Source organism: Triticum dicoccoides, chromosome 1B (assembly GCF_002162155.2).
Source record: "Triticum dicoccoides isolate Atlit2015 ecotype Zavitan chromosome 1B, WEW_v2.0, whole genome shotgun sequence".
Taxonomy (NCBI): domain Eukaryota; kingdom Viridiplantae; phylum Streptophyta; class Magnoliopsida; order Poales; family Poaceae; genus Triticum; species Triticum dicoccoides.
This window is the reverse complement of record NC_041381.1, coordinates 191,114,483-191,126,585: the sequence shown is the minus strand read 5'-3', so window position 1 is coordinate 191,126,585 and position 12,103 is coordinate 191,114,483.

Here is a 12,103-nt window from a genome sequence, read left to right as displayed (position 1 = left end):
TCGGTCGATGTGTGGAGTAATAGTAGTAGATGCACGCAGGAGTCATTCTACTTGACACAGACGTGATGCCTATATTTCATAATCATTGCCTTGGATATCATTATAACTTTGCGCTTTTCTATCAACTGCTCGACAATAATTTGTCCACCCACCGTATTATTTGCCTTCATGAGAGAAGCCTCTAGTGAAACCTATGGCCCCCGGGTCTATTTCCATCATATTAGTTTCTGATCTACTATTTTGCAATCTTTTACTTTCAGATCTTTAAACCAAAAAATCCAAAAATATTTTATGTTTTGTTTATCTATCTCTATCAGATCTCACTTTTGCAAGTGACCGTGAAGGTATTGACAACGCCTTTATCGCGTTGGGTGCAAGTTGTTTGATTGTTTGTGTAGGTATCAGTGGCTTGTGCATTGTCTCCTACTGTATTGATACCTTGATTCTCTGTCCGAGGGAAATAATTATCTCTACTTTGCTGCATCACCCTTTCCTCTTCGAGGGAAAAAACCAATGCAAGCTCAAGAATTACAACACCTCCGAAGGCGATTTCTTTGAAGAGGAAAACGCCATGTACCACAGTCACCATGGTAGATCATGTGAATACAACCCCTCATCCCGAGGCCATTGACATGCAAGACTTAGTTGTTGAAGCTCCAGTAAGTATAGTTAAGCCAGGAGAGAAAACTCCAAAGCCTAAGGTGAAGAAGATCACAGCTCCTTCTACCGAGCAAAATGCTCCACGAGCTGATGTTGTGAAAGAAAAGGCTTCTCAATTTTCTCCAAACTTGACACAACCATTGGATTCTATCCCTCCAACCGAGCAAAATGTAGTCCAAACTGCTCCTATTATGTAGACAAATGATCACTATGGTGCACCTCAATACTTCAATCTAGTGTTTATTATGGAGCACCTTGATAGATTTGTGGAGAACCTGTTTGATGGAGAAGTGGCATCTTTTCCCATCCCCTCCGAAGTAATTGCTCAAACAACTGATCTGGTTCGAGACATGAAAGATGATTTTGTTGAGATCAATGATCTCACTGCCCAGCTTAATGAGCTTGACAACCGTATGGAGGCTACGGATTCCAAGTTTGTCATCAAACAACTCGAAGAATCATATCTAGATGTCATTAAAGCTTTGACTATCCTTCGGAATAGGAGACTAGGATTTCATTCTGACCTAGATCAAATTGTTCGCTAGATCTACATCGATCATCAAGCTCAAGCCACTGGCTACAATAATCTTGTCAAAGGGCATATTGATCAATCTGCTCAGACGAAGCAAAAGAAGAAGAAGAAAATTGCAACAAAGAATGCTCCTCTGATAACCCACAAGTGTAGGGGGTAATTGTAGCCTCTTTCGATAAGTAAGAGTGTCGAACCCAACGAGGAGCTAAAGGTAGAACAAATACTCTCTCAAGTCCTATTAGCCACTAATACGACTCTACGCACGCTTAGTGTTTGCTTTACCTAGAACAAGTATGAAACTAGAAGTACTTTGTAGGTGTTGTTGGATAGGTTTGCAAGAAAATAAAGAGCACGTAAACATAAACTAGGGGCTGTTTAGATAAAGATGCAATAAAGTAAATATAGCGAGTGTGGAAAAGTGGTGGTTGGAGTTGTGAAATTGTCCCTAAGCAATTGACTACTTTACTAGACCGGTAATCACTATTGCAATTTTATTTGAGGGAGAGGCATAAGCTAACATACTTTCTCTACTTGGATCATATGCACTTATGATTGGAACTCTAGCAAGCATCCGCAACTACTAAAGATTCATTAAGGTAAAACCCAACCATAGCATTAAAGTATCAAGTCCCCTTTATCCCGTACACAACAATCCCCTTACTCAGGTTTGTGTTTCAGTCACTCATGCAACCCACTATAAGCGAATCATGAACGCATTGCAGCACCCTACAGTGGGAATCCCTCACGCTTACACGACACGGAGGGCACCATAGGACAGCACCAATAATAAAACATGCAACTCAAACCAATCATATCAATTCATCAATCACCGGTGGGACAACGAAAATCTACGCAAACATCATAGGATGGCAACACATCATTGGAAAATAGTATGAAGCATAAAGCACCATGTTCAAGTAGAGGGTACAGCAGGTTGCGGGCGAGTGGACCGCTGGATATAGATGGGGGAAGATGACGGCGGTGTTGGTGAAGATCGCGGTGATGATGATGGCCCCCGGCGGCGTTCCGGCGCCACTGGAAGCAAGGGGGAGAGAGCCCCCCTTCTTATGGTTCTTCCTTGACCTCCTCCCTAGATGGGAGAAGGGTTTCCCCTCTGGTCCTTGGCTCCCATGGCGTGGGAGGGGAGATAGCCCCTCCAAGATTGGATCTATCTCTCTGTTTCTGCGTTCTCCGATTCTTCGCCTTCACCATTTCTTTTATATCTGGAGATCCGTAACTCCGATTAGGGTGAATCTTTCACCCAGATTTTTCTCGTAAAATTAGCTTTCTTGCGGCAAAAGAAGAACGTCAAACGCCTTAAAGGTGGCCCATGAGAGTCCAGGGCGCGCCCAGGGGGAGGGCGCGCCCTCCTATCTCGTGGCCACCCCGGACACCGTTTTGCGTTGATTCTTCTTCCCAAAAATCACAAATATTCCAAAATAATTATCCGCCCGTTTTTATCCCGTTTGGACTCCGATTGATATTGGGTTTCTGCGAAACAAAAAACCTGCAACAGACAAGAACTGGCACTGGGCACTGTATCAATATGTTAGTCCCAAAAAATAGTATAAAAAGTTGCCAAAAGTATATAAAAGTTGAATAATATTGGCATGGAACAATAAAAAATTATAGATATGACGGAGACATATCAGCATCCCCAAGCTTAATTCCTGCTCATCCTCGAGTAGGTAAATGATAAAAAAGATAATTTTTTTGATGTGGAATGCTACCTAGCATAATCTTGATCGTATGTCTAATCATGGCATGAATATTAAGACACAAGTGATTCAAAGCAATAGTCTATCATTTGACATAAAAAAATAATACTTCGAGCGTACTAATAAAGCAATCATGTCTTTTCAAAACAACAAGGCCAAAGCAAGCTTATCCCTACAAAATCATATAGTTTGGCCATGCTTCATTTTCGTCACACAAAATGCCCCCATCATGCACAACCCCAATGACAAGCCGAGCAATTGGTTCATACTTTTTAACACGCTTCAGCTTTTTCAACCCTCACGCAATACATGAGCGCAAGCCATGGATATAGCACTATAGGTGGAATAGAATATAATGATGGAGGTTATGTGGAGAAGACAAAAAAGGAGAAAGTCTCACATCGACACGGCTAATCAACGGGCTATGGAGATGCCCATAAATTGATGTCAATGCGAGGAGTAGGGATTGCCATGCAACGGATGCACTAGAGCTATAAATGTATGAAAGCTCAACAAAGAAACTAGTGGGTGTGCATCCAACTTGCTTGCTCATGAAGACCTAGGGCATTTGAGGAAGCCCATCGTTGGAATATACAAGCCAAGTTCTATAATGAAAAATTCCCACTAGTATATGAAAGTCACAACATAAGAGACTCTCTATATGAAGAACATGGTGCTACTTTGAAGCACAAGTGTGGAAAAAGGATAGTAACATTGCCCCTTTTCTTTTTCTTTTTCTTTTCTTTTTGGGTGGGCTTCTTTGGCCCCCTTTTCATTTAGGCTTCTTTGTCCTTTCCTTTTTTTTTCTTTTTTTCTTTTTCTTTTTTTATGGGGCAATGTTCTATAATGATGATCATCACACTTTTATTTACTTACAACTCGATATTACAACTCGATACTGGAACAAAGATATGACTCTATATGAATGCTTCCGGCGATGTACCGGGATGTGTAATGATCTAGCATAGCAATGACATCAAAAAATGGACAAGCCATGAAAACATCATGCTAGCTATATTACGATCATGCAAAGCAATATGACAATGAATGCTCAAGTCATGTATATGATGATGATGGAAGTTGCATGGCAATATATCTCGGAATGGCTATGGAAATGCCATGATAGGTAGGTATGGTGGCTATTTTGAGGAAGATATAAGGAGGCTTATGTGTGATAGAGCGTATCGTATCACGGGGTTTGGATGCACGGGCGAAGTTTGCACCAACTCTCAAGGTGAGAAAGGGCAATGCACGACACCGAAGAGGCTAGCAATGATGGAAAGGTAAAAGTGCGTATAATTGATGGACTCACATTAGTCATAAAGAACTCATATACTTATTGCAAAAGTTTATTAGACCTCGAAGCAAAGTACTACTACGCATGCCCCTATGGGGATAGATTTGTAGGAAAAGACCATCGCTCGTCCCCGACCGCCACTCATAAGGAAGACAATCAAAGAAACACCCCATGCTTCAAATTTGTCACACAACAGTTACCATACATGCATGCTACGGGACTTGCAAACCTCAACACAAGTGTCTCTACAATCCACAACCACCCACTAGCATGACTCTAATATCACCATCTTTTATATCGCAAAACTATTGCAAGGAATCAAACATATCATATTCAGCGATCTACAAGTTTATGTAGGATTTTATGACTAACCATGTGAATGACCAATTCCTGTCATCTCTCTAAATTGATATAATTGAAGCAAGAGAGTTTAATTCTTTCTACAAAAGATATGTCCATGCTCTAACAAATATAAGTGAAGCAAAAGAGCATTCTACAAATGGCGGTTTTCTATGTGAAGAAAAACAGGCAATCCAAACTTTAAATGATATAAGTGAAGCACATGAAGCATTCTATAAAGCCATACTCAAAAGATTTAAGTGAATTGCAATGAGCATTCTATAAATCAACCAAGGACTATCTCATACCAGCATGGTGCATAAAAGAAAAGTGAAAACTAAATGCAAAAGACGCTCCAAGACTTGCACATAATGCATAAACGAAACGAATTCGAAAACATACCGATACTTGTTGAAGAAAGAGGGGATGCCTTCCGGGGCATCCCCAAGCTTAGACGCTTGAGTCTCATTGAATATTTACTTGGGGTGCCTCAGGCATCCCCAAGCTTGAGCTCTTGGCTCTCTTCCTTTTCCTCATATCGAGACATCCTCGATTAGACACTACATCCACACAAAACTTCAACAGAAAACTTGTTAAGATCCGTTAGTATAATAAAGCAAATCACCACTCTAAGTACTGTTTCAAACCAATTAATATTTTGTTTTTGCATTGTGTCTACTGTAATATAGCTTTTACATGGCTTAATCCACTAGTATAAATTGATAAATTCATCAAAACAAGCAAACTATGCATCAAAAGCAGAATCTGTCAAAAACAGAACAGTCTGTAGAAATCTGAACATCCACCATACTTATGGTACCCCAACAATTCTACCAAAATTAGGAAAAATAAAAAAGTTGTATAGAAAGACAATGCAAAAGGAATCAGAACCAATTGACGTTCCAGTTAAAAATGTAAAATCGCGCACGACATCCAAAGTTTATGTCCTCCACCGTACAAACCAACAAGCATTGTAAACATCCTAAAGGCAAACCTTAGCACATTATTTTTATAATAAAATGGAATTGTACAAAGGGGATAATTATTTTTGTTGAAAAGTTTCTGTAATCAAGGTTCACAAAGTTTCCGTGAGCATGAACAAAGTTCAAGGAGCTCCCCCACTTCAACAATGTTTGTCTCTCTCACTGTCACTTTCCTTTTTGAAAAGTTTTTAGGTCCCCCTCTTTATTTTTTTTGTTTTTAAACTATATGAAAGCACTCAACAGAAATAAATGACTCTCTAAAACTTCTGGGTTGTCTCCCTGGCAGCGCTTTCTTTAAAGCCATTAAGCTAGGCATATAGTGCTCAAGTAATGAATCCACCCGGATCCCGAGGTATATCAAAGCCAATTTTAATTAACAATGATTTGTAATTTAGTAGTGAGCACAAAGTAACATATATCATGCAACAACGAAGTCTAACTCTCTTCCTATGCATTGGCATGTCATAAAAGAACAATTCATGCACACCAAGTAAAGGCCAATGCATAGTATACGCAGTTTCTTGCAATTCTATCGTGTTGGAAACATAGAGAGGTGGAGATATAGTTCCTCTCTCATAATAATTGCAAGTAGGAGCAGCAAGCACATGCATATTATATTCATCAAAATCATCAGGTGCAATGGTAAAAGGCAACCCATCAATATAATCCTTAATAAGCACAAACTTCTCTGATATAGTGTAGTTTGGAGAATTCAAAAAGATAATAGGACTATCATGCGTGGGTGCAATAGAAACAATTTCATGTTTAACATAAGGAACTATAGCAAGTTCATCTCCATAAGCATAATTCATATTGGCATCTTGGCCACAAGCATAGCAAGCATCATCAAAAAGGGATATTTCAAACAAATTCAAGGGATCATAGCAATCATCCTTCGGTAAGCACGAAGGGGAATTAAATAATGTATGAGTTGGAGGGTTACTCTCATTAGAAGGTGGGCATGGGTAGCTAATCTGATCTTCCTCCTTTTGTTCTTCGCTCTTCTCATCATCTTTTTCATCCAATGAGCTCACTGTTTCATCAATTTCTTCTTCCATAGCTTCCTGCAAAATATTAGTCTCTTCTTGGACAGCGGAGAAGTCCTCAATATATGGTTTAACATAGGCATTAGAAGCATAATTATCATAACAATATTGAAATATGGCAAAATTTTCAGATTTGTAAAGAGTAGCATCATACTTTTCAATCAAAGAGGCAATCTCATAAGCACCTTTAAAAGCAGCAAATTCTTCAATTTGTTGAACATCATAGTAATTGTAGCTTCTTTCGATAAGTAAGAGTGTCGAACCCAACGAGGAGCTAAAGGTAGAACAAATACTCTGTCAAGTCCTATCTGCCACTGATACGACTCTACGCATGCTTAGTGTTCGCTTTACCTAGAACTAGTATGAAACTAGAAGTACTTTGTAGGTGTTGTTGGATAGGTTTGCAAGAAAATAAAGAGCACGTAAACATAAACTAGGGGCTGTTTAGATAAATATGCAATAAAGTAAATATAGCGAGTGTGGAAAAGTGGTGGTAGGAGTTGTGAAATTGTCCCTAAGCAATTGACTACTTTACTAGACCGGTAATCACTATTGCAATTTTATTTGAGGGAGAGGCATAAGCTAACATACTTTCTCTACTTGTATCATATGCACTTATGATTGGAACTCTAGCAAGCATCCGCAACTACTAAAGATTCATTAAGGTAAAACCCAACCATAGCATTAAAGTATCAAGTCCCCTTTATCCCATACGCAACAATCTCCTTACTCGGGTTTGTATTTCAGTCACTCACGCAACCCACTATAAGTGAACCATGAACGCATTGCAGCACCCTACAACGGGAATCCCTCACACTTGCGTGACACGGAGGGCACCATAGGACAGCACCAATAATAAACATGCAACTCAAACCAATCATAGCAATTCATCAATCACCGGTGGGACAACGAAAATATACTCAGACATCATAGGATGGCAACACATCATTGGAAAATAATATGAAGCATAAAGCACCATGCTCAAGTAGAGGGTACAGCGGGTTGTGGGAGAGTGGACCTCTGGATATAGCTGGGGGAAGGTGATGGAGATGTTGGTGAAGATGACAGCGGTGTTGGTGAAGATCGCGGTGATGATGATGGCCCCCGGCGGCGTTCCGGCGCCACCGGAAGAAAGGGGGAGAGAGCCCCCCTTCTTCTTCTTCTTCCTTGACCTCCTCCCTAGATGGGAGAAGGGTTTCCCCTCTGGTCCTTGTCTCCCATGGCGTGGGAGGGGCGATAGCCCCTCCGAGATTGGATATATCTCTCTGTTTCTGCGTTCTCCGATTCTTCCCCTTCACCGTTTCTTTTATATCTGGAGATCCGTAACTCCGATTGGGGTGAATCTTTCGCCCAGATTTTTCTCGTAAAATTAGCTTTCTGGCGGCAAAAGAAGAGCGTCAACCACCTTACGGGTGGCCCACGAGAGTCCAGGGCACGCCCAGGGGGGAGGGCACGCCCCCCTGTCTCGTGGCCACCCCGAACACTGTTTCGCGTTGATTCTTCTTCCCAAAAATCACAAATATTCCAAAATAATTCTACGTCCGTTTTTATCCCGTTTGGACTCTGTTTGATATTGGGTTTCTGCGAAACAAAAAACCTGCAACAGACAGGAACTGGCACTGGGCACTGGATCAATATGTTAGTCCCAAAAAATAGTATAAAAACTTGCCAAAAGTATATAAAAGTTGAATAATATTGGCATGGAACAATCAAAAATTATAGATACGATGGAGACGTATCATCTTCCTCCTACGAGAGAGAAGAGTCTCCAGAAACTATGCCCCAGAAAGAAAATTCTCTGGAGCGTGCAGTTCCCTTGCCCGTTCATGAACCAATAAGAAATGCTCCTACTTTCCCAAGGCCAACTTAACCAGTGCCTATGGCATCACCTGTTCAGGAAGAAATTCCCTCTCAACAAAATGTATCAGAAGAAGGTGAAATTCCTCAGTCTTAGCACGAAGCTTCTCCAACTCATGTTGAACCAAATGAATCGATTCCTCCCTCTGCAACTCAACCGTCTACCAAAGAACATCCCCACCAGTCCCCAGTGCCTGATAAAGCTTTAGTGCCTGATAAAGTGTCTACTCCTTCTCCATCGTGAATTTCTCTCGACACTGCAAAAAGAACTTCAGATGTTGGTCCTTCTGCAGTAAAGTCAGTTTTTGCTCATCATTCTGACTCTGTCATTTATGGCAATGAAATGATTTCCATATCTTCGGGAGCAACTGCTGCTATTTTCCATCGGCGTTTGCATCAAAGGACCTCTTTATAATCGGAACACTCATCCTCTTTTCTTTCAAGAGAGTCCATAAAGCAAGCCTCACACCTCTGAATCTCCTCGGTTCTGGACTCAAGAACATGCTATATATTATTCCCGAATTCTATATCACAGCCGCAAGATATTTCCTCATGAGTTCCCCGACATCGCTACAATGAAGAACATTGACCGCTTTACTCAAGTATTGAAAGATATCAAAGATTTTGGCCTCACGCATGTCTTTGCATTTCATCACCCGTGGAATAGAGAGATAACACTCAAGTTCTATGCCACACTGTACATCTCTGGAGATGAATATGATAGAACCAAGTGGATCATGGAATGGATGACCGAAGGTAAACATATCAAATGCTCAGAAATAGACTTTGTGTCTCACTTTGGTTTCCCTCACTTTGAGCATGGCAAGACATAAATTCGAGTACATAACATTGATGCCATTTCCGATGAAGATTTCCGTTGCACCATGGATAAAGAGAAGATACATGACTACAATGGTCCTCCCTTGCCTGAGCATTTGACTTTTGACAATTAGACTCTATACCACATGCTGTAGGACCTTGAAGTATGTCTAGAGGGGGGGGGTGATTAGACTACTTATCCAATTAAAAACTTAACCTTTTCCCAATTTTAGAGTTTGGCAGATTTTAGCTATTTTAGGACAAGTCAAGCAATCATCACACAATTCAAGCAAGCATGCAAAGAGTATATAGGCAGCGGAAATTAAAGCATGCAACTTGCAAGAAGGTAAAGGGAAGGGTTTGGAGGATTCAAACGCAATTGGAGACACAGATGTTTTTGGCGTGGTTCCGATAGGTGGTGCTATCGTACATCCACGTTGATGGAGACTTCAACCCACGAAGGGTAATGGTTGCGCGAGTCCACGGAGGGCTCCACCCATGAAGGGTGCACGAAGAAGCAACCTTGTCTATCCCACCATGGTCGTCGCCCATGAAGGACTTGCCTCACTAGCGGTAGATCTTCACGAAGTAGGCGATCTCCTTGCCCTTACAAACTCGTTGGTTCAACTCCACAATCTTGTCAGAGGCTCCCAAGTGACACCTAGCCAATCTAGGAGACACCACTCTCCAAGAAGTAACAAATGGTGCGTTGATGATGAACTCCTTGCTCTTGTGCTTCAAACGATAGTCTCCCCAACACTCAACTCTCTCTCATAGGATTTGGATCTGGTGGAAAGAAGATTTGAGTGGAAAGCAACTTGGGGAAGGCTATAGATCAAGATTCATATGGTAGGAATGGAATATCTTGGCCTCAACACATGAGTAGGTGGTTCTCTCTCAGAAATGGTAAGTTGGAAGTGTAGGTTTGTTCTGATAGCTCTCTCCACGAATGAAGAGGAGGTGGAGGGGTATATATAGCCTCCACACAAAATCTAACCGTTACACACAATTTACCAAACTCGGTGGGACTGATTCAACAGACTCGGTCAGACCGGTTTAGCAAACCTAGTGACCGTTAGGATTATCGGTGGGACAGACATGCAACTCGGTAAGACCGATTCGGTTAGGGTTAGGGCATAACGTAATCTCGATAAGACCGATTACACAAACTTGGTGAGACCGATTTTGGTAATAAGCTTTCCAGAGAGTTGGTCAGGTATACTCGGTGGGACCGATTTGCTCTTTTCGGTGAGACCAAAATGTTACAAAAGGGAAACATAGAATTTACATTGCAATCTCGGTGGGACCGATCGCTCACTTCGGTTAGACCGAAACATTACGAAGGGAAACAGAGAGATTACAATCCCATCTCGGTGAGACCGAGATCCCTATCGGTAGAACCGATTTGCCTAGGGTTTGTGGCAGTGGCTATGACATTCAAACTCGGTGGCGCCGGATAGAAAGAATCGGTGTGACCGATTTTGGCTTTAGGTTTAGGTCATTTGTGGATGTGAGAAAGTAGATGAGGGTTTTGGAGCATATCACTAAGCACATGAAGCAAGAGGCTCATTAAGCAACACCTCATCCCTCCTTGATAGTATTGGCTTTTCCTATAGACTCAATGTGATCTTGGATCACTAAAATGTAAAATGAAGAGTCTTGAGCTTTTGAGCTTGAGCCAATCCTTTGTCATTAGTATTCTTGAGGGATCCACTTTCATCATCCATGCCATGCCATTCATTGAGCTTTCCTGAAATAATAGTCTTGGAATAGCATTAGCTCAATGAGCTATATGTTGTTATGAATTACCAAAACTACCTAGGGATAGTTGCACTTTCAATCTCCCCCTTTTTGGTAATTGATGACAACATATAGATCAAAGCTTCGACAAAAGATAATAAGATTTAACAACATCATCGCTTTGAGAAGTATGTGATAAGCAAGAGCTCCCCCTAAATTTGTGCATAGTTTAAGATTTGCTTTGGACTGCAAATGCACAAGGAATTAGGCTCATGGGTTACTCTTCCATGTCACATACATCTTGGTGGAGCGCTCAAAATGATAAAGATTGAATACATGCACTCATCACCAAGCAAAGTGAATGATCACATAGGATAGATAAGATAATATCATCAAACATGCATAACTGTAGCTTATGATCAAACACATGATCATCAATGTCTCACATCATAGTATCTCAAACAATCAAAAGCAAATAAGTTTAACCACCAAATCAAAGCAAGAGAGAAAAAGAATAGCACTCTCTCTCGAAGCCTATGATCTATACATTTTCTCCCCCTTTGGCAACAAGTTACCAAAAAGTTCATAGAAAATGCATAGTGCTAGATCGACTCTCAGGCTTGATCTTCAGGTGGTGGTGTCCGGATAACTCCAAGGATGAAGGCTTCAGTTGAAGTAGATGGACCTGGAGTTGATGCTGGAGCTGGTTGCACTAGAGCTGTAGGAGCTGTAGCTAGTGCAGATGATGTGGCTCTGGTGTCTGTCACATGCACTGTAGCTGACCTCTGAGCTCTAGGCACTCTGGCAAATACATTAGTGGTAGTCTTGCCCTGCCTCTCCTGCATGTCATCCTGTAGCTGCTCCACAACTGACTGAATCTCAGTTACTTTGACATCTAGATCATGGAATTTTAGTTCCATGATTCTTTCCAAGCTCTCTTGATTTTGAGTGAGGGTGGCCAATCCCTTCTCAATCCTCAGAGATGATGCTATCAAGTAACCAAGCTGCTCCTGCTTGTTCTTCAAGAAATACTCAGATGCCTCCTCTTGAGTTGGCATCTTGGCAGCTTTCTCTTTCCTTGCCTTCTCCTTCTTCTCTTGAGCTTGTACTGA